Raw genomic sequence first — 24,431 nt, 5'->3', positions numbered from 1 at the left:
AGTAAACTAGCTCTCACATGCATTGTAGCCTGCATTCATCTGAGTAACCCAGAAAAATCTCATACCCTGAAATTAAATTCAGTTGATTTCAGATAGCTAGTAGCCCCAGACACCTGAGGATAAAAGTACAAGTATTCTTTGGAGGAATACAACAATATCCTGGGCTTCAAACTATTTATTTAAATTAAAATCTAATGTCTACGTCATGCAATGCATGTTTGTGCAAAACCTGGCGCTAAAGCATTTGTAGATGACCTGCTTCTGTGTGAGGGTTTCATCCACAGCGGGGCAGTTCTCTCACTGTGATCTATGGAGAGTCAGCCTTTGACACAAGGGTTTGTAAGAAAAAAAAATTATTGAAAGAAAAATAAGAAACAATAAGAAACAAGAATATTTATTTATTTATTTATTTATTTATTTATTTATTTATTTAATTTCAGACAGAGGCTCACTCTGTCACCCAGGCTGGAGTGCAGTGAAGTGATCTCGGCTCACTGCAACCTCTGCCTCCCAGGTTCAAGCAATTCTCCTGCCTCAGCCTCCCGAGTAGCTGGGACTACAGGTGCCCACTACCACGCCCAGCTAATTTTTATATTTTTAGTAGCACACCTGGTTAATTTTTGTATTTTTAGTAGAGACGGGGTTTCGCCATGTTGGCCAGGCTGGTCTCAAACTCCTGACCTCAGGTGATCCACCCACCTCGGCCTCCCAAAGTGCTGGGGCGTGAGCCACTGCGCCCTGCTGGAAACAAGAAATTTTTAAAAATAAGAAAATTTTAAAGAAAAAATTTAATATCCAACACATAATCAAAGATAATCAAATACCTCACATCATAAATGTTTTTTGTTGTTGTTGTTGTTGTTGTTGTTGTTGTTGTTGTTTTTGAGACACGGTCTGTCGCCCAGGCTGGAGTGCAGTGGCACAATCTCGGTTCACTGTAACCTCTGCCTCCAGGTAGCTGGGACTACAGGCGCCTGCCACCATACCCAGCTAATTTTTGTGGTTTTGGTAGAAACGGGGTTTCACTGTGTTGGTCAGGCTGGTCTTGAACTCCTGACCTCAAATGATCTTCCGTCTCAGCTTCCAAAAGTGCTGGGATTACAGGCATGAGCCACCGCGCCCGGCCTCAAACACATAAAGATTTAAGACACCGTGTCAGTGGTTTGGGGCTGGTATAATAGAATGCCGTAGACATAATGGCTTAAACAACTTATTTTTCACAGTTCTGGATGCTAGAGGGCCAAGATCAGAGCAAAGCATGGTTCGTGGTGAAGGCCCTCTTCATGATTATATCCTTACATTGCCTTCATTGGTATTTGGAAAGAGAGTGAGACAGAGAGAGGGAAGCGGTGGGCGGAGACAAGAAAAGCAAAACATTGTACAACAAAGGATATGTTATCATAGTACAGTACCTCACTCAGCAGAGAACAATGTTTATTTAGTCATTTTAATGAAAACACCAAATGTAAATTAAGCAAAACTTGCTAAAACTTTGTTGGGAGGATGGAAAGAGGATAAATGTGTGTGTGCCTATATGACAGTTAAATCCTCATCTTCAATATTTGCCAGTCAATTGGTAATATTTAAAATGTAACATCAGGCCAGGTGTGGTGGCTCACACTTGTAATCCCAGCACTTTGGGAGGCCAAGGCAGGCAGATCACCTGAGGTCAGGAGTTTGAGACCAGCCTGGCCAACATGGTGAAACCCTGTCTCTACTGAAAATACAAAGATGAGCCAGGCATGGTGATGCCCACCTGTAATCCCAGCCACTCAGGAGGCTGAGGTAGGAGAATTGCTTGAACCCGGGAGACAGAGGTTCCACTGAGGCAAGATCATGCCACTGTACTCCAGCCTAGGTGACAGAGTGAGACCCTGTCTCAAAAAAAAAAAATTAAAAATTAAAAATAAATAAAAAAATAAAATGTAAAATCAGGAAATAGCAACATAAGTACAGCATTTTATTTATTTGTAAATCTAATTTATCATTTAATTTCTCCTTTGATCCATGAGTTGCATGGAAGTATTAGTTGACTTACTACAATGTGGGAATTTTTTTCTATTTTGTTGATTTATGATTTAATTTCACCGTGATCAGAGAGCATACTTTAGAAGATTTCAAAGCCGTTATCCTCAGCAAACTAATGCAGGAACAAAAAACCAAACATGGCATGTTTTCACTTATGAGTGGGAGTTGAACAATGAGAACACACTGACCCAGGGAGGGGAACAACACACACTGGGGCCTGTCGGGGGTGCTGGGAAGGGCGCGCATCAGGAAGAACAGCTAATGCGGGGCTTAATACCTAGGTGATGGGAAGATCTGTGCAGCAAATCACCATGGCACATGTTGACCTCTGTAACCAGCCTGCACATCCTGCATATGTACCCTGGAACTTAAAATAAAAGTTGATGAAAAAAATTTTTAAGACTTACCGTATCTCCCTGAATATGCTCTATCTTGGTGACCATTCTATGTGCCCTTGAAAGGAATGTGTCTATTCTGTTGTTAGGTATACTGCTCTGTAATTAGATGCAGTTGGTTGACAGTAAATTTCAGATCTCCATTATATCCTTATAGATTTATTTATTTATTTATTTATTTATTTTGAGATAGAGTCTCACTCTGTCGCCTGGGCTGGAGTGCAGTGGGTTGATCTTGGCTCACTGCAACCTCCACCTCCCGGGTTCAAGCGATTCTCCTGCCTCAGCCTCCTGAGTAGGTGGGATTACAGGCGCCGGCCACTACGCTCAGCTAATTTTTTTGTATTTTTAGTACAGGCAGGGTTTCACCATGTTGGCCAGGCTGGTCTTGAATTCCTGACCTCATGATTCGCCCACCTTGGTCTCCCAAAGTGCTGGGATTACAGGCGTGAGCCAGCCGATATTTTTTGTCTATTTGTTCTATCAGTTGCTGAGAGACTGGTGTTAAAATATCTGACTACGATTGTGGATATGTCTATTTCTCTATATAATGCTGTCAGTTTTTACTCATGAACTGTTTTGCTCTGTTGTTAGGTGCATACATATTTAGGATTGTCATGTCCCTAGTGAATCATTTATTTTATTATTATCTAATGGCCATCTTTCTTTGGGTAATTCTCTTTGTCTTGAAGTTACTTTGTCTTATATTAATATAACCATGAAGCTTTCTTACACTTTTTGCACATTTTTTCCATCCTTTTACTTTCTTTTTTTCACGAAGCATAAATTTCTCCACAAGGGGAATTTTAATGATTGCTCTAGCTTATTCCCTCCCCAAAGGCCAACTGTAGGCTGGGCATGGTGGCTCAAATTTGTAATCCTTGCACTTTGGGAGGCCGAGGGCGGATCACTTGAGGCCAGGAGTTTGAGACCATTCTGGGCAACATGGAGAAACCCCATCTCTACAAAAAATACAAAAATTAGCTAGGTGTGGTAGCACACGCCTGTAATCCCAGCTACTCAGGAGGCTGAGGCAGGAGAATCACTTGAACCCAGGAGGTGGAGGTTGCAGTGAACCAAGATTGCACCCCTGCACTCCAGCCTGGGCGACAGAGTGAGACTCTGTATATATATATATGTTTTTTAAATGGCAACTGTAACCAAATGAAGTGAACATAACCTCAAGATTGTATTTTCTTCACAATAAAAAAGATCACGCTAGAACTGGATCACTTTGCCCTTTCTCTTCTTATCTCCTTCCAGTTCAAAATGTTTGCATTCTCTGAGAAAAGCAATTGGGCTCAATGCTCTCATGTCTCGGTATAATCTTAGTAGTTTCAGCCTTTTTCCGGAAAATCAACTTAGTCTGCCCACCATAGCCACTCTACTTCCTGTCATAACGCCACTTTCCCCAGGCATAAAGAGAATGCTTGCCCTTCTTGTACTGTGTCACTTTGTGGTGTTGGTGATTGCTAAACTTCTTACAGAAAGTCTGGTGACTTTTAGGAATGTTCACCAGGTTTGCGAGAGTGCTATCAGCATAAAAAGCTCATCCTTTTAATCTTTCTGCGTCTTTATATTTAAAATTAGTCTCTTGTAGATGGAAGAAATAGGCCAGTCAATTACTGGCTAATGACCTTTATACTTGTGTAGGCTTGATTACAACCGTGTTGGGCAAGATGGTAAAACAGCAATTTATCTGTATCTCTGCCCTGCCCATTTCCTTTCTAATTAAAACATTGCTGAATAGCACTTCACTGCCTGCTCTCCTTGTTACAGAAGTAGAAATTTCGGCCAAGCCTGGTGGCTCATGAGTGTAGTCCCAGCTGCAAGGGAGGCTGAGGCTAGAGGATCACTTGAGCCCAGGAGTTGGAGGCTACAGTGAATTGTGATTGTGCCACTGCACTCCAGCCTGGGTGACAGAGTGAGACCCTGTCTCTAAAAATGAAAATAAAAAAATAAAAACCAGCTGGGTGTGGTAGTTCATGCCTGTAATTTCAGCACTTTGGGAGGCCAAGGCAGGAGGATCACTTGAGCCTAGGAGTTGAAGACCAGCCTGGGCAGTATAGCAAAACCCCGTCTCTACAAAAGAATACAAAAAGAAAAAAATTAGCCAGGCATGATGGTGCCTGCTTGTGGTCCCAGCCACTCAGGAGGCTGAGATGGGAGGATTGCTTGAGTCTGGGAGGTCAAGGCTGCAGTGAGCTGTGATTGTCCCACTGCACTCCAGCCTAGGCAACAGTGAGAAAAAAAATCTACCACAACACCCAACCTCCAAAGTAGGCTCTTAGGAAATACCTTCAGTTCAACCTGTGTTCTTCCACATCTCATTGCCCCTGCCTCTACCACCTGCACCTACCTCCCCCAAGAAACACTATCCTGGCTTTTGTGTTTATTATTCCTTTGCTTACAAAACATAGTTTGTCACATATTATAAACCTATGTTCTGGCCACCTATTGCTGCCTTAAAAACTACCTCAAAACCAGCCTGGCGCAGTGGCTCATGCCTATAATCCCAGCACTTTGGGAGGCTGAGGCGGGTGGATCATGAGGTCAGGAGTTCAAGACCAGCCTGGCCAACATGGGGAAACCCCGTCTCTACTAAAAATACAAAAATTAGCCGGGCGTGGTGGCGCACACCTGTAATCCCAGCTACTCAGGAGGCTGAGGTAGGAGAATTGCTTGAACCTAGGAGGTGGAGGTTGCAGTGAGCCCAGATCACGCCACTGTACTCCAGCATGGGTGACAAGATCGAGACTCTGAAAAACAAAACAAAACAAAAAATCTACCTCAAAACCTAGTAGCTTAGAGCATCCACCATTGAATTGTATCTCCTGATGTTATGGGTTAGGAATTCAGGCAGGTTTCAGCTGGGTGACTGTTCTTTTCACACAGCGGATGGGCCAGTCTGGGAAGTGCTAGTGAAGTCCTCTCATCCCAAGTCTGGAGGCTTGGTGGGGTTGAGTTGAAGACTGAGTCAGCTGGGACTGTTTACTGGAGAATGGCCTCCAGAATGATTGACTTGGGGTAAGCCGACTTCTCATATGGTAGCCCAGGACATCCAGAGATATTTCAAGAGAGCCAAACAGAAGCTAGAAGGCTTCTTATGACTTAGCCTCAGAAGCCCTGGAACTTCACTTCTGCTGCCATCTATTGGTCAAGCCAGTCTCTAAGGCCAGGCCAAATTCAAAGGGAGGGGAATTAGCTTCAGGTCTTAAGGGGAGAATTAGAAAAGCATTTGTGGCAGAGGCTAGTCACAGTGGTGGGCACCTGTAGTCACAGCTACTCAGAAGGCTGAGGCAGGATCACTTGAGCCCAGTAGTTCAAGGCCAGTCTGGGCAACATAGCGAGACCGTGTCTCTAAAACTAAATACATAAATAAATTAATTAATAAAAATGCATACATTTTAAAATAAATGGCATGGGAGAATTGGGTTAAAAAAAGAATTTGTGGCCGTCTTTAATCTCTCACAGCCCCTACACAAGATTTATTTTTTAGTATTTTTAAAGCCAGATGGTGACAGGGGCCCTGTACATGCTGAACGATCCACAGCAAATGTCACCTTCTTATTTAGGCTTATCCTGATACCGTATTTTCTTTCTTTCTTTCTTTCTTTCTTTCTTTCTTTCTTTCTTTCTTTCTTTTTCTTTCTTTCTTTCTTTCCTTCTTTCCTTTCTTTTTTCTAAAAAAAAATTTTATTATGGAAAGATTGAAACACATAAAAATATAGTATCATGAACTCCCACATGTACCCATCACCCAGCTTCAACAATTATCAGCCCATGAACCATCTTGTCACAGCCATATCTGCACCCACATCCCCCAACTCCCATATTATTTTGAAACAAATCCCCAATATCAAGTCATTTTTATCTGCAAATTTAGTATATGTTTCTAAAAGATAAGGACTCTCTAAAAAAAACCATAGCCTTAATATTATTCCACATTTTCAAAAATAATAATTCCTTAATATCAATGGATATTCAAGTCAGTGTTCAAATCTCCAATTGTCTCATAAGTGTCATAAATGGGTGTGTATTTTAAAGTTTGTTTGAATTGGGATCCAAATGAGGTCCAAACATAGCTACTGGTTCATCTTTAAGTCTCTTTTAGTCTAGGTTCCTCCATCATGTCTTTATTCCCTGCAATTTATTTGTTGAAGATACCAGGTAGTTTGTCCTGTAGAGTTTCCCATAGTCTGGAGTCGGCTAATTGCATCCCTGTGATGTCATTTAACACGTTACTCAGTGTCCTGTATTTCCTGTAAATTTTTAGTTGACTCTAGAGGCTTGAATAGATTCAGGTTGATTTTTTCTTTTTGTCAAGAATACTTCAGAATACTATGCAGCCATAAAAAAGAAGAAGAAGATCATGTCCTTTGCAGGGACATAGATGGAGCTGGAAGCTGTTATCCTCAGCAAACGAATGCAGGAACAGAAAACCAAACACTGCATGTTCTCACTTATAGGTGGGAGCTGAACAATGAGAACACATGGACACAGGGAGGGGAACAACACACACTGGGGCCTGTCGGGGGTGGGGCGGGTGGTGGGAGAGCATCAGAAAAAAATAGCTAAAGGATGCTGGGCTTAATACCTAGGTTATGGGTTGATCTGTGCAGCAAACCACCATGGCACACTTTACCTATGTAACAAAACTGCACATCTTGCACATGTACCCCAGAACTTAAAATAAAAGCTGAGGAGAAAAATAAAAAGAATACTTCATAGGTGGTATACTGGGTTAAATAGTGTTACCCAAATTTCATGTCTACCTGGAATCTGTGAATGTGACCTTATTTGGAAATAGGGCCTTTGTAGATGTAATCAAGTTAAGATGAGGTCATACTGGATTAGGGGAAGCCTAATCCAATATGACTGGTGTCCATAAGAGGGAAATTTGGACACAGACACCCATAGAGGGAAGATGGCCACATGAATATGGAGGTAGAGGTTGTAATTATGCAGTCATAAGCCAAATAATATCAAAGCTTGCCAGAAACCACCAGAATCTAGGAGGAAGCAAGGAAGGATCCTCCCCTAAAGCCTTCGGAGGGAGCACAGCTCTATTGACACCTTGATTTCAGAGTTTTAGCCTCCAGAACTTTGAGAGAATAAACGTGAGTGTTTTGTTGTTGTTGTTGTTTGTTTGTTTTTGAGATGGAGTCTCGCTCTGTTGCCAAGGCCGGAGTGCAATGGCGAGATCTCACCTCACTGCAACCTCAGCCTCCCAGGTTCAAGCGATTGTCCTGCCTCAGCCTCCTGAGTAGCTGGGATTACAGGTGCCTGCCACCACGTCCGGCTAATTTTTGTATTTTTAGTAGAGACGGGGTTTCACCTTGTTGGCCAGGCTGGTCTCAAACTCCTAACCTCAAGTGATCTGCCCGCCTCGGCCTCCCAAAGTGCTGGGATTATAGGCATGAGCCACTGTGCCCGGCCATGTGTTGTTTTAAGACACTCATTTTATGGTACTTTGTTATGGAAGCCCTAGGAGATGAATCCAGGTGGTGGGCTGTTTCTCCAAAAGAGACATATAAGAGACCAGCCCCCCAAATATAAAAAAATTGTAAAACACATAAGATCTAGTTGTATCTCTTTTTGTGGTGCTGGCAGCCACTGGTGATTAATTCTATTCTTCTTATTAGCCAGAATACTTCCATAAAAAGAAATATCCCCTCATGTATTATTTGAGTAGTCAGTGGTAGTTTGTGTCGAAAACAGTATAAATGCTTGTTTATTAAAAAGTTTCCTTATAATTATCTGTCTTTTAAAAATCACTAAAGAACTGGCTTGCTAGCATCTTCCAACAGTAGCTAATTAACCGAGTTTTGTTTTGTTCTGTTTTATCTTTTTGGTGCAACAAAATGTTCCAGGCTCTTCCTGTACACTTCTTGACCCAGACCTTGAATTAGCCATCTCTCCAAGGAGACCTGTTCATTTCTGTGGGAAATCGTGTTTCACTGTTCCAATCTGAACCTTGCCTACAACCTTGCCTTTCAAATTACAAACTGGCCCATTCTTCTGCCTCTCAGTCTCCTTTATCCTCCTCTATTTTTCCATAGTAATGTTCTCCTCCTAACATACTATATATCACTTATTCATTATTATTTGTTGTATATTAAGTGCCACAAAATTAGAGACATTTTTCCTTTGTTGTTGTTGTTGTTGTTGTTCACTTATGTATCCCCGGTAGCCAGAAGAGTGCCTGGCCCATACGTAGTATTCAATAGATATTTGCTGAATGACTGAATGAATTGCACAGGCTTAGAGGCTGGACTGGACCATACATTTTATCTCATGTATGCCAAAGATACTGACCACAGTAGAGGAAGGAGGTCTTTTCTGAGGACAGACTTTCAAATGACAATTCAATCTCTTTAATGATTATTGCATTTTTTTCAGATTTTCCATTTTTTCCTTAGTTTGATTCTAGTAATTTACTCTATTTAGGTTCTCAAATGTATTTCTATAAAGTCTTCACAATATTCTCTTATTATAGAACATTTCAAAAATATTATAGAACATTTCAAAAGTACAAAAATACATAAAAGAGTGCAGTTTTTTTTTTTTTTTTTTGAGACAGGGTCTCACTCTGTCATCCAGGATGGAGTGCAGTCACACGATCTCGGTTCACTGAAACCTCTACCTCCTGGGCTCAAGTAATCCTCCCACCTCAGCCTCCCAAGTAGCTAGGACTATAGGTGTGCACCACCAAGTCCAGCTAATTTTTGTATATTTTGTAGAGATGGGGTTTTGCCATGTTGCTGAAGCTGATCTCTACCTCCTAGGCTTAAGTGATCCTCCCAACTCAGCCTCCCAAGTAGCTGGAACTACAGGCATGTGCTACCACCGCACCTAGCTACTTTTTGTATTTTTAATAGAGACAGGGTTTCCCCATGTTGCCCAGGCTGATCTTGAACTCCTGAGCTGAAGTGATCCTCCGGCCTTGGCCTCCCAAAGTGCTGGGATTACAGGTGTGAGCCACCATGCCTGGCGCCCTGGATTATCTTCAAGGGAATCCCAGATATCCCACCATTTTATGATAAGTATCTCAGTATATATATCTAAAAGATAAAGGGCTGGGCGCGGTGTCTTACGCCTGTAATCCCAGCACTTTGGGAGGCCAAGGCAGGTGGATCACCTGAAGTCAGGAGTTCAAGATAAGCCTGGCCAACATGGTGAAACCCCATCTCTACTAAAAATACAAAAATTAGTTGGGCGTGGTGGCGCTTTTCTGTAATCTCAGCTACTTGGGAGGCTGAGGCAGGAGAATAGCTTGAGCCTGGGAGGCAGAGGTTGTAGTGAGCAGAGATCGTGCCATTGCACTCCATCCTGGGCTACAGAATGAGACTCCATCTCAAAAAATAATAATAATAAATAAAATAAAATAAAACATAAAGACTTATTTCTAGTATTTTCTTCATGATCTTTAAAATCTCTACTACGTCTATAGTAATGTTCTGTTTTATTTTTAATATTGTTTATGCCTTCTGTCTCCTTCTTTTTTTTTTTTTTTTTTTTGAGATGGAGTCTCACTCTGTTGCCCAGGCTGGAGTGCAGTGACACGATCTCGGCTCACTGCAAGCTCCGCCTCCCGGGTTCATGCCATTCTCCTGCTTCAGCCTCCCGAGTAGCTGAGACTACAGGCGCCCGCCACCACGCCCGGCTAATTTTTTGTATTTTTAGTAGAGACGGGGTTTCACCGTGTTAGCCAGGATGGTCTCGATCTCCTGACCTCGTGATCCGCCCGCCTCGGCCTCCCAAAGTGCTGGGATTACAGGCGTGAGCCACTGCGTCCGGCCTCTCTTTCTTTTTAAACTTTAAATTTCAAACTTACAGAAATGTTGCAACAATAGTACAAATAATTCCTGAATATCCTTTACCCAGATTCACCAGTTTAAAAAAACTTGCCCCACTTGCTTTATCACTTGCCTTCTCACTCTGTATGTGTGTGTATATATATATTTTTTCAGAAGCATTTGTAAATTGGAGCTATTGTTCTCCTTCACCTGTGGATATTTCAGTGTGTATTTTCTAACAAAGACATTCTTTTACACATGACAGTACAATAAGAAAATTTAGCCTTGATTTGTTACTACTATACTCCAATCTTGACAACTGTTTCAATACCATCCTTTATAGTTACTTTTTTCACAGTCCAGGATCACACATTACATTTAATTGTCTCCTGAACTGGGGAGAGTTCCCCAGACTTTGTGACATTGGCATTTTTGATGCATATAGGCCAGTTGTTTTGTACAATGTCCCTCAATTTGGGTTTATCTGATGCCTCCCCACGAACAGACTCAGGTTATGCATTTTTGGAGGACTACCACAGAAATTATGTTTGTTCTCAGAGCAGCATAGCAGGAGGTAAATTGCATCATTTTTTTCCCATTATTGTTGATGTTCTTTCATTATCCGTTTATAGTGGTGTCTTGCCATTGTAAAATTACTACTTTCCCCTTTGTTATTAATAATTTGTGGCTTTGTTTGGGGGTATATAAGTATCCTATTCCTCATCAAGCTTTCACCCATTGATGACTCTTGCCCAAATCAGTTATTACTACTATGGTTACTAAATGTTGAGTTAGTTTCTTTCTTTTCTTTCTTTCTTTTTCTTTCTTTCCTCCCTTTTTCTCTTTCTTTTTCTTTTGTTTCCCTCCCTCCCTCCTTCCTTCTTTCCTTCCTTCCTTCCCTCCCTCCCTCCTTCCTTCTTTCCTTCCTTCCTTCCCTCCTTCCCTCCCTCCCTCCCTCCTTCCTTCCTTCCTTCTCTCTCTCTTTCTTTTCTTTCTTTCTTTGTCGGAGTTTCACTCTTGTTGCCCAGGCTGGAGTGCAGTGGCGTGATCTTGGCTCACTGCAACCTCCGCCTCCCAGCTTCAAGCGATTCTCATGCCTCAGCCTCCTGAGTAGCTGGGATTACAGGCGCCCACCACCACGCCCGGCTAATTTTTTGTATTTTTAGTAGAGACGGGGTTCTGCCATGTTGCCCAGGCTGGTCTTGAACCCCTGACTTCATCTATCTTTCTCGGCCTCCCAAAGTGCTGGGATTACAGGCGTGAGCCACCGTGCCTGGCCATCAGTTCATAGTACTTTCAAATATCCCTTTTGATTTCTTCTTGATGCATAAATTTTTTAGAAGGCATATTAATTTCCAAATATTTGTGTATTTTCCAGAGATACATTATTGGTTTCTAATTCAATTCCATCATGGTCATGGAGCATACTTTATATGATCTGAATCCTTTCAATGTGTTGAGACTTGCAGTGACCCAAAATATTGTCTATCTTGGTAAATGTTCCATGTGCACTTGAAAAGAGTATGTTTTCTGACGTTCTTAGTTGGAACATTCCACAAATGTAAATGAGGTCAATTTGGTTGATAATGTTGTTCAAGTCATATATCTTTACCAATTTTCTGTGTACTTGTACTACCCTGTTTTTCATAGAGGGATACTGAAATCTTCAACTACAGTCATTAATTTGTCTACTTTCTCCCACGGTTCTTTCATTTATGCTTCATGTATTTTGATGCTCTGTTAAGTACATAAGTGTTTAGGATTATTATGTCTTCCTGATGAGTTGACCTCTTTGATCAATGTAAAATGACCCTTTTTTTCCTAGCAGTAATCATTGCTCTGAAATCTACATCATCAGTTCTTATAATGTCACTCTAGTTTTCTTTTGATTTTTGTTAGCGTACATCTTTTTCACTCTTTTAATATTCTTAGCTAAAAAAAGGAAGAAGCAGAGCAGTTGTATAGTATGCTACTATTTGTGTTACAAGGCAGAAATATGTATGTACATATCTACTTGCATATACATAAAATAGCTCAGGGAGTGAGGAAACTAAAATTATCTGTTGGCTGTTGGGAAGTGCACTGGTTAAATGGAAAAAAGGGATGAGAGGAAAATTTCACTGTATACGCTATCATAGTTTTTAAATTTAAGGTTATACAAATATATTTCAATTATTCAAATATAATTTTTCAATTATGAAAATTATACTAATTTTTAAAATTCAAACATTAAAAAATAAAAACAAACAGATAACTCTGTAATAAAAAGCATTATATCAGAAACAGAAAAATAATCATCAAGCAAATAGCATATGAAAAAGTTACCATATCCAGGCACAGTGGCTCACGCCTGTAATCCCAACACTTTGGGAGGCCAAGGAGGGCAGATTGCTTGAGCTCAGGGGTTTGAGACCAGCCTAGGCAACACGGTGAACCCCGTCTCTACAAAAAAAAAAAAAAAAAAAACAAAAATTAGCTGGGCGTGGTGGTGCATGCCTGTAGTCCCAGCTACTTGAGAAGCTGAGGTGGGAGGATGGCTTGAGCCTGGAAGGCAGGGGCTGCAGTGAGCTGTGATCGCTCCACTGCACTCTGGCCTTGGAGACAAAGTGAGACTCTGTCTCAAAAAATAAAAGAAACAGCTACCTGCCTCATTCAGTGAGTGTATTAGTTTTCTAGGGATGCCTTAACAAGTACCACGTGCTAGGTTCTGGCTTAAACATGAGATTTGTTTTCTCACAGTTCTGGCGACTAGAAGTCCAAGATCAAGGTGCAGGCAGGGTTGGTTTCTTCTGAGGTCTGTCTCCTCGGCTTGTAGATGACTGGCTGTCTTCTCCCTCTGATTGTGTGTCTGTGTGCTAATTTCCTTTTCTTATAAGGATACCAGTCATATCGGATTAGAGTCCACCCTAATGACCTTATTAATTAATTTACAATGACCTCTTTAAAGACCTATCTTCAAATACAGTCACTTTCTGAGGTACCATGGGTCAGGACTCCAACATAGGAATTTTGAGAGGACACAATCATCCCATCACAGTGAATCACCAGAAAGATTTACACAACTCAAGATCAGTTTATACTAATAGCTAAGAGGTAGTAATAGCAAATGATACAGAAAAGAAGGGAGCTGGAAAAATATATACATCAGGCATGGTGACTCATGCCTGTAATCCCAGCACTTTGGGAGGCCAAAGTGGGAGGATTTCTTGAGGCTAGCAGTTCAAGACCAGCCTGGCCAACAGAGTGAGACCCTAGTCTCTCTTTAATATACATACACATACATCGGGGGGTCCAGAGAAGCCCAGCACAGGCTTCCAATGTCCTTCTTCATTTGAGAAGAAGCCACACAGGATGTGATCTATCCCTCTCGAGCAGCAAGCCACAGAGCATGGACAGAATGTCTCTGCCCAGGGAAGCCTGTTTGGAGTTTCAGGGTCTGAGAGACTCACATAGGGGCTGGTCACACACATACAACCTGCTAGCAACTGGCCATGGCACCTGAAACTCAGGACCCCAAGCATGGATCTGGGTTCACACACGTCATCGATCTTTGCACAAAGCAACCCTGACAAGCTGGTATGGTATGGTCCATCACTCCAGGTGTACATAACAAAATCACGAATCAGTAAAAGAACACTCTGAGGGCCACATTCCCGGGGGATAGCTAAGGGTGAGTCATGGTTCCCTTGGAGACGTGAAAGAAATAACAGAGCTGCTATGTTACCTCTTTGCTCAGAAAACCCAACCGGGAGATTTCTCTATTCCTAACTCCCATCACTTACAAACGGGAGTTGAGGTACAGGTTTTAGGGATAGGGAAGTGAGGGGGTGAGGGAGGTAGGGATTGGGCACCATTTGGCCTACAAATTACATATATCCAGGAATCGTGTTTTAATTGAAATTATCATCTTTACCATGAAAAATGGATACCTCTGCTTTTCTGGGCTTTTTTCCTAATTATGTCAACCTTCCCAGCTCTTGGAACAGAATGCAAAGTCCTTTGCATGATACACAGAGCCCCATCTGATCTCCCCACTCCGGGATCTCCCTGCCCTCATCTCCATGGCTTTCTTGCTTCATGTCTCTGCTCCAGCCATGATGGCAATCCTGAGGTTCCTCACACACACCAGGCCCCTACCCGCTTCAGGGCCTTGGCTGTCGCTGTTCTGTCTGCCTCGAGTGTTCTTAGAAATCCTCTTCACTGTCCCCTCATCTCCTGCATGTCTCTCCTCAAAGGTCACCTCATCGGAGGCCTCCTGGCCACTGTATCTAAAACAGCAGCCCTTGCCACTCTCTGTGCCCTTTCCTCAATCCTCAAACCTGACAATATATCGTTAACCTGAATATTTAATTATTTTTTACCTGTTCCTCCTCCAACTCCCAAGCAGAATGCCTGCACCATGGGGATAGGGACAGTTTCTGGTTCACAGCGAGGTCCTGAGGCCTAGCACCATGCCTGGCTGAGTGAGTGCCTACTGAGTGAATGAATGAATTCGATCCAGACAGACACTGGGTGGAGGAAGGAAAAGATTTAGGACAGAATAAGATTCCCTATTTTTAGCTCCAGACTACAGAGGAAATAACTCAACTAAACTGTTAACTTTTCTCTCAGGATTCACATATGCAAATATTATATTTAACATAAACTTTCTTTTAGAAAGGTGATTCTTGCTCCCCTTTAAGGGGCTAACACTCTAACAGTTTATTTATTTCTTTATTTTTTCTGATGACAAGTAACATATTTGTAAAAGAAAATTAATGCAGAAAGGAGTAAAGTAGAAAGTGCAAGTTCTTTGGACTGGAGGTTAGGGGGAGAGGAAGAGCTGGGGCTAACGCATTTTGAAGGGGACAGCTGTCACACTGTTGGCATCATGGCAGCTGTGTCCATAGGGCTCACCAAAATGTCCCCCTGGATAAAATGGCCACATCAAGCTGTCTTCTTGCTTTGCTGTTTATGTCCTTTGCCTGTGTTTTTAGGAAAATGTCCTCGAATGTGTATTTTTTTAATTTTTAAAGTTTTTGTTATATTAAAAAAGTCTTTTGTCTGTCCAACAAATTACTAATTCTTTTCTCCAAATTATTGCTTGACCTCTAACTTTGTGGTGCTTTCCACCATTCAGAAGTGATTTTATTTTAATTATTATTTTTTTTGAGACAGAGTCTCGCTTTGTCACCCAGGTTGGAGTGCAGTGGCATGATCTTGGCTCACTGCAACCTCTACCTCCCAGGTTCAAGTGATTCTCATGCCTCAGCTTCCTGAGTAGCTGGGACTACAGGCATGCCACCATGCCTAGCTAATTTTTTGTATTTTTAGTAGAGACAAGAGGTTTGGCCATGTTGGCCAGGCTGGTCTTGAACTCCTGGCCTCAAGTGATCCGCCCACCTCGGCTTCCCAGTGCTGGGATTACAGGTGTGAGCCACCGCGCCCAGCCACAGAAGTGATTTTTATCGGATAGTGAATTCTGTCAATTCTTTGCCTTTATTGTCTCTGCCTTTGGTATCATGCTTAGAAAGGTCTTCTCCCAGCCGGGCACGGTGGCTCATGCCGGTAATCCCAGCACTTTGGAAGGCCAAGGCGGATGGGATCACGAGGTCAAGAAATCGAGACCATCCTGGCCAACAGGGTGAAACCCCATCTCTACTAAAAATACAAAAATTAGCTGGCCTTGGTGGTGTGCACCTGTAGTCCCAGCTACTCGGGAGGCTGAGGCAGGAGAATCGCTTGAATCCAGGAGGCAGAGGTTGCAGTGAGCTGAGATCACGCCTCTGCACTCCAGCTTGGGGACAGAGCAAGACTCCATCTCAAAAAGAAAAAAAAGTCTTCTCCCTGCCTCCCCCCAGCCCCCGCCCATCCCCGGATTAGAAAAGTGTTCACCTAAATTTGCTTCTAGTATTGTCATGGTTTGATTTTGTTTTTCATTTAAAATTTCAAGGCACCTGGAATTATTTGGTGATAATAGACATTTATAGAGTGCTTATGATGTGTCAGGTTCTGTTCCAAGTGCCTTATATTGATCATCTTATTTGAAAGCTGGTAGAAACCGTGTTTTCACAGGTGAGGAAACTTAGGGACAGGAGGCTGGGTACTTATCCAAGACCATACAGCTGGTGAAACCTGGTCCATCTAATGCTAAAGCCTACACAGCGTTCTTGTAAGGATTAGAATTGGTGTATGTAAAGTTTCTGGAATATAGGAAGCAGTCAACAGATGATAGAGTTTAATATTATTGCATAGTTCCCATAAATATAATTTTTGATGGCTGTATATTATTTTTCAAAATGGTATCTTTTAAAGTTCAGTTTATTTCTAAACTATTATTCCTTCACAAGTATGAAAAGCCTTTAGAATTCCATGGGAATAAATGAAATCTTTATGTCAAGAAAGTGTTCTCATAAACAGGGAGGGGAACAACACACACCGGGGCCTGCTGGGGAACCGGCAGGGAGAGAGAGCATCAGGATCAATAGCTAATGCATGTGGGGCTTAATACGTAGGTGATGGGTTGACAGGTGCAGCAAACCACCAAGGCATACGTTTACCTATGTAACAAACCTGCACATCCTTCACATGTACCCCGGACCTTAAAATAAAATAAAAATAATTAAAAATAAAAAGCATGTTGTCATAAAAAGAAATTTTGGAAGGATGTACATCAACATGTTTAGAGTTTCATTGGGTAATGGAATAACTGGGTTTTCTTAAAAAAAAAAAAAATCTTGCCTCGGCAGGGTGCAGTGGCTCGCACCTGTAATCCCAGCACTTTGGAAGGCCGAGATGGGCAGATCACAAAGTCAGGAGTTCGAGACCAGCCTGACCAACATGGCGAAACCCCATTTCTACTAAAAATACAAAAATTAGCCGGGTGTGGTGGCAGGCACCTATAATCCCAGCTACTCAGGAGGCTGAGGCAAGAGAATATCTTGAACCCAGGAGGCAGAGGTTACAGTGAGCTGTAATTTCGTTACTGCACTCCAGCCTGGGCGACAGAACGAAACTCCGTCTGAAAAAAAAAAAATCTTGCCTCTATATTCCAGTTTTCTAGAAAGAGTGTTTTTTTTATTTTGTGATCAGAAAAATAACCACAATAACTGCTATATATATGTTTTAAAGGCTATGAATGAAAGGAGGTGCGGCGTATGTAGAGAGTGACAGGCTTATAAGATTTTCTTTTTGTTAACATGGTAAGAACCTGAAGCTGATAGGAAGGATAAATGGAGAGAGGGTGGCTCTCCAGGAGCAGAAGGGCAGTGAAGGAGGGAGGGAGGTCTTTGAGGAGGCAGCAGGCAAGAGGAGGTTTATGCAGCATTTATACAATTATATAAAGACAGAAAGAATGAAAGAAAAGATGTAAAAACGGATACCCTGGTATCGGGGTAGTGGGATGATGGTTGCATTTTACTTTTATTCTGTATTTGTATCTTCTTGTGTATGTTTACTTCTTTTATACAATCCATTTCCCTCCATCCAGATCCATAACTTTTTAAAATTTTTATTATTTTATTATTATTAAGATGGAGTCTCACTCTGTCACCCAGGCGGGAGTGCAGTGGTGCAATCTCAGCTCACTGCAACCTCTGCCTCCCGAGTTCAAGCGATTCTCCTGCCTCAGCCTCCTGAGTAGCTGAGAATGCAGGCATGCGCCACCATGCCCAGCTGATTTTTGTATTTTTAGTAGAGACGGAGTTTCACCATTTTGGCAAGGCTGGTCTTGAGTTCCTGACCTCAATTGATCACCCGCCTTGGCCTCCCAAAGTGTTGGGATTACAGGCTTGAGCCACCGCGCCCAGCCTATTACTATTATTTTTGAGACAGGGTCTTACTCTGTCACCCAGGCTGGAGTAAAATGGCACAATCATAGTTCACTGCAGGCCTGATCTCCTGGGCTCAGGTAATCCTCCCACCTCAGTCTCCTGAGTAGCTAGGACTACTGGCATGTACCACCACACTTGGCTAATTTTTTTTTTTTTTGGTAGACACGGGTCTTCACCATGTTGCCCAGTCTGGTCTGGAACTCCTGACCTTAAGTGATCTGCCTGCCTCGACCTCCCAAAGTGCTAGGATTACAGGCATGAGCCACCATGCCCAGCCAAATCCATAACTTTTAAAATCAGGGGGAAATGTTATTTATCATGAAACCAAAAGTAGAAAATCTGTTTCCCAGTGCAGGAGGACCATAAATTAGAGGTAGCTGGGGCACCTGACTCTGGCACAGAAGCCACCCTGGAAGAAACTTTTTTTTTTTTTTTTGAGACAGTCTCACTCTGTCACCCAGGCTAGAGTGCAGTGGCACGATTTTGCCTCGCTGCAACCTCTGCCTCCTGGGTTCAAGCGATTCTCCTGCCTCAGCTTCCCAAGTAGCTGGGATTACAGGCGCATGCAACCACACCCGGCTAATTTTTTATATTTTTGGCAGAGACAGGGTGAAACAGGAGTTGGCCAGGCTGGTCTCCAACTCCTGACCTCAAATGATCTGCCCGCCTCGGCCTCCCAAAGTGCTGGGATTACAGGAATGAGCCACCGTGCCCAGCCCACCCTGGAAGAAACTGCTAGGGCTTCCCACCCTCCAGTGTCCTATCTTTCTAGTGGCCTGTTGCGTCTGTTTTCTCTCTCAGGCCCTTGGTCCATTTCCCCACTTCTTCCCCTTTCTGATTAACTATAATTATAGAATTATCCATTTCTTCTAAGAGACTTCCATTTTAATATCTCAGACATTGGGTTGCCCCCCACCTCCCGGCTCTTATAATCAGTAGCATGTTGTAATAGACAATGTGTCATGCCACCTAGGTTCCCCTTCCTGGACAGGTCATCTTTGAGTAGTGGCTGAGAATGCTGCCAGCAGACAGCCCTCAGTGAGTGGGTGACTCTTTGGAATCACCTCTTTTGAAGAAAGCTACCTCTGCTGAAGAGATGCCCATTCCTAAGGAAGCCCACATCCAATGACCAGTCAACATGGGGATATGAAGACCCAATTCACTCACCACAAGGCAGGGCAACACTGAAGGGCCATCTCAGCTTCTCGAGCTCCCCGTGGGGTTGGCTGAGGCCTTTGTTGTGACTGCATGGCATCCCAACTTCTCCCTGTGCCCCACCAACCCTGCTTGGTTCTCCTCCTCCAGTATTAATTCCAAGGGTGTTCTCCCATAAATGTCCTGCATTCTCACCTCCTTTTGAGCCTGCTTCCCAGCGAACCCAACCTGCAATACATCCTAACTTCACTGGCAGCATTTTTTCTTCCTTGGTGGTACGTAAAATAATGGTATATCTTATAATTGATAGCCTCTTAGATTTGATGAAACACTGGAATATTTTTTGGTCTATGAAACTTAAAATATTTTCCATGATCCCCATTTTTACCCTAACAAGCACAAAACGCCACTTTCTTGGCACTTGAGGCAACAGAGGTTATTTTTGGTTGCCTACCCAACACCAAACCAATTCTCCGCTTCTTCCTTCTTCATCGAATCCTGATTCTGTTCAATGTGTCCCAAGGGAAATGGAGTCTAATCTTAGCTCCAGAAATGGACCTGATTGGGCAAACGGCAATCCCACCCCCAGTTGCCAGTGACTGGTTAAGAAATGGGTGCATGGACCCATTCTGGCGGGACTTAAGGAGAGATTTTTCACCCCTTTTAAGAGAGTTGACACAGAAAGATTTTCTCAAAGAAACTTGCACCCAGATTACTATTGGCAGCCCTTGTCTGACCACAAGGACTGGCCTTAGGATGAAGTTGGCTCTATGGACAGCAGAATAATGAGGTGGAAATCGCATGGGTCTTTGACATCATAATGGAGCAGTGGATCAAACTGATCTGGCCTGAGCTACCTCTGCACTTCCCAATTACATAGCCAATAAACCCCCTCATTGTTTAAGCCAGTTTGAGCTGGGCAACCTGACTGGAAGTCTAGAACATCCTAACTGGCACAAAGGCCCTCCTATCCGGCTTTCTCTCTTATCACTTCCTTCTACATCCTCTCTGCCACAACCAAATTAGAATACTCACCATTCCCCACACTGCCCTGTGATTTTCTTTTTTTTTTTTTTTAGATGGAGTTTCACTCTTGTTGCCCAGGCTGGAGTGCAGTGGCGCAATCTCGGCTCACTGCAACCTCTGCCTCCTGGGTTCAAGTGATTCTCCTGCCTCAGCCTTCCAAGTAGCTGGGATTACAGGCACCCACCACCACGCCCAGCTAATTTTTGTATTTTTAGTAGAGACGGGGTTTCACCATGTTGGCCAGGCTGGTCTCGAACTCCTGACCTCAGGCGATTGCCCGCCTTGTCCTCCCAAAGTGGATTTTCTTTTTTTACCTAGGCATTTGCCCAAGCAGACTTTCTGGCTAAAACCTTTCCTCTAGCCTTGCATCCTCTATATCCACCTGTCCAAATTTCCCTCACTCTCCAAAGTCTCATTTTAAATGTTGCTTTTCCCTGAAGCTTCTCCTGGAATGATCCATCCCTCCCTTCTCATTCTGATCACTTCCTCTTTGAATTCCCATAGCATTAGATATGCAGCACAGAATCCAGCCTTGCCTCACATTAGAGTCACTTGTACACCTGACCTTAAGCCCCTTGAGGGCAGGGATAGTTTGTATTTATCCCAAAGTCCTGAAACAACTAGTACAGAACCTGAGACACAGAAAGGCCCCAGAATTGTCTACTGAATAGAACAATGATAGTGCCGAATTTGGTTACTCCTTTTAACCTGTATGACCCCAGACGTTTGTTTTCTATGAAGGCTCAAAACATGGTTATGTTTCCTAATTTACAAATAACTCATGTAAACCCATGTTTTGAAAATGGGAGTGGGGAGGATCAACTGAAGGCAGCCTCTTCACCCAAGTTCCAAAGGCCAGGTGGCCCACTGTGAACCTTGTTTAACCACACAGAACACATGAATAGCTAGAACAAGGGATTTAACAGTTACCAGAATGTTTTCAGAGAGGTGACTTCAGAAGTGCCAAGCTTCAGGAAGACCCAGACAGAGAAGGGATCGCACAACTTTAGGAAAGTAGGTGCCAAGTAGCCCCTTTACAGTTTACACACAGGCCTTGGTGTCAGAAAAATAGGTTTGAGTACTGGTTATGCATCAGAGATGTCACTCTGGACAAGCTTCTTATGCTCTCTGGGATTCAGCTTTCTCATCTAAAAAATGGGGATAATAGCCGGGTGCAGTGGTTCATGCCTGTAATCCCAGCACTTTGAGAGGTCGAGGCGGGCAGATCACCTGAGGTCAGGAGTTCGAGACCACCCTGGCCAACATGGCAAAACCTCATCCCTACTAAAAATACAAAAATTAGCCGGGCGTGGTGGCTTGTGCCTGTACTCGCAGCTACTCAGGAGGCTGAGGCAGGAGAATCACTTGAACCTGGGAGGCAGAGGTTGCAGTGAGCCGAGATTGCGCCACTGCACTCCTGCCTGGGCAACAGAGTAAGACTGTCAAAAAAAAAAAAAAAAAAAAAAGAAAGAAAGAAAGAAAGAAAGAAAGAAAAAAGAAAAAGGGGGGATAATAATAGTGCTTACCTCAAGAGGTTGCTGTGAACACCAAAAGAAGCAATACACACCAAGTGCCTACAGATAGTAAGCACTTGGTAAAAATGTAACTGCCATTAAAAATAAATATGATGCTCACAGGGTCAGTGGAAAGTAGGAGTAGTGGGAACAGAATAGGAGGAGGGAACAAAGCACCTCTGAGTAGACCTTTCTGTATAGCTCTGACTCTTATTATGTTTCACCGTAATAATTCATTAAAACTAGGATATGAAGGCTGAGGGTGTATTTGTAATAAAAACACTAATGAACCAAACTGCATTATAAATAACGGCCACACTGAAAGGGATGAAAAAGAAAAGAAGTAATTTTGGAAAACATTATTTTGACTGGATACTGTAAGGCAAGCTTGTCCAACCTGCGACCCGGGATGGCTTTAAACGTGGCCCAACACAAATTAGTAAACTTTCTTAAAACATCATGAAATTTTTTTGATTTTTTTTTTAGCTTATCAGCTATCGTTAGTGTTAGTGTATTTTACGTGTGGCCCAAGACAATTCTTCTTTTTCTAGTGTGGCCCAGGGAAGCCAAAAGATTGGACACCCCTGCGGTAACGCTTCGGACAAAAAGATCTTTCCGCAAATAATGGACTCTAGTTAGTCGATCTGTTACAGGCATACGGAACTACTTTATGATACTAGGGTCAAACAAATAAGTGAATAAAGTGTACATAACAAGAGCCACATTTCCCACTGTTGAAAAAGCTAAAAAGAAGAAGAGTGGCAGGCTAGGATGAAGGCTGTGGATTACAGCAGAAACATTAGTTATCAACCCATGTTTATTTTAATATGTATACAGACAGATACAGAAATAGACGTAGATGTGTGTGTATACATGGTTAGTATGCATGTTTTATTTCCTAATCCTATCCACTGGGAGGACCTACAAACAATTTACAAATTGTTTGTATGACACTCCAATAGAAATGAGCATGCCTAGCACCAGATCCTGGTTTCTAATAGTATTCTCCAATAATGGAACCAGGGCTCCTTGAAGTAATGGCTGATTCTGGGTCAGGGTAGGGAAAACACAAGATGAGCCTGTTATGTCTTGTAGTGCCAGAAAATAGACACACTCAAAAAAGGGTAGGGGCATGACAAGAGGACACAGGGGGCAACGGGAAGATGCGGGGCAGAAAGTTCCAAGCAGAGGAAGCCACATGAAAAATAATCAAACCTTTGACTTATGTTCAGAGCTCTCAGATATTGCCATAATTAAAGGAACAGAAAAAATGTTGGGAAAGGAACAGAAAAAATGTTGGGAAAGGAAGTTCTACTGAAAAGCTACCAAGTTTGAATGTCACTTCACTCATTAATCATGATGAGGAAGTCCATTATGAAGTACATCCATATTGTGTAAAGAGAAAACTTGAAACTTAATTTGGCAGTGTTTAATGCTTGAAGTTGCAAATAATAATGAAAACCATTAAAACATCATCACTCTTTCAAGTGGTTTAAAGTGTCTATAAAATTCACATTTGAAAATGGCAGAACAAGCTGAGCATGGTGGCTGATGCCTGTAATCCCAGCACTGTGGGAGGCCATGGCGGGGGACTGCCTGAGCCCAGGAGTTCTGAGACCAGCCTGGGAAACATAATGGGACCGTATCTCTAAAAAAATAAATTAAAAATTAGCTGAGAGTGGTAGCATACACCTGGCCTGAGCCCAGGGAGGCAGAGGTTGCAGTGAGCCGAGATCATGCCATTGCACTCAGCCTGGGCAGCAGCAGAGCAAGGCACTGTCTCAAAAACAAAACAAAACAAAAAACCCAAAAAACAACAACAAAAAAAAGCAGAGTAAACACAATCCTTCATACCAGAAAGTTATTTTGTCTGAAGCTGTCCGCAGGATCATAAAATAAGCCAGCAGAAAAATCTGAAGAGAATGTTGGAGAAACTCTCTTAACAGTCTTTGAAAATGCTTTTTAGTGCCAGAGGAAATCAGTTTACATTCTTAGAGATCAGCTGTGACCTCAAAAAGCTGTGTTTAATGTACAAGTCATCTGGACTTATTACATTCAATGAGCTTAATGTTTTCCTCTATGTTATCAGTGTATTAATTTCTACACAAGAGCTGGGCATTATAGGTTAAGTGGCAATGAACTAAGAGGGCAGATGGTGGAATACAACTGCCTGGGTTCAAATTCCTCATCTGCTACTTACTAGCTGTGTGATCCTGGGCAAATTATGTGACCTCTCTGGACCTGCATTTCTTCATCTGTAAAGTTGGGACAATTAAAAAAACCCGAACAACCTACCTTATAGGGTTATCATAAGGATTCAAAGGCGCTAAGTATCATTCCATTGCATATAGAATTCAATACATGTTAGCTATCCTTAATAAGTTTTGTTTTTTTTTTTTTTTTTTGCTTAACATGAAAAATGTTTTGCTTCTTTCTAGGTAATACAGACATTATAATTTTCAAGTATTTTAATTGCTTTTTAACTTCCTATCATTCTATCATTTATCCAACAAATATTTATTGAGCACTACAATTTTCCAGGCACTCTTGTAGGTGCTGGGGATATAGCAGTGACCAGGACTGGCAAGGTCCTGCACTCACGGAGCTGACAGCCTACTAAGGGAGACAGACAGTAAGTAAGAAAGGAAAAGATCAATTTAGTAGATGTTTCTAAGGGAACAGCTCTGCCATGAATGTCTTCAC

At 42.5% G+C, this 24,431-nt stretch overlaps 1 pseudogene; it reads right to left on the bottom strand.

Annotated features, from left to right (window-relative positions):
* Positions 1-393: 393 nt before the first annotated feature.
* LOC112206861 (large ribosomal subunit protein eL42-like) lies at positions 394-22,385 on the bottom strand (annotated as a pseudogene).
* Positions 22,386-24,431: the final 2,046 nt, after the last annotated feature.

This window comes from Pan troglodytes, chromosome X (genome assembly GCF_028858775.2).
Source record: "Pan troglodytes isolate AG18354 chromosome X, NHGRI_mPanTro3-v2.0_pri, whole genome shotgun sequence".
Lineage (NCBI taxonomy): Eukaryota > Metazoa > Chordata > Mammalia > Primates > Hominidae > Pan > Pan troglodytes.
Note: the sequence above shows the minus strand (reverse complement) of the source record. Positions and strands in the feature narration are given on the sequence as shown.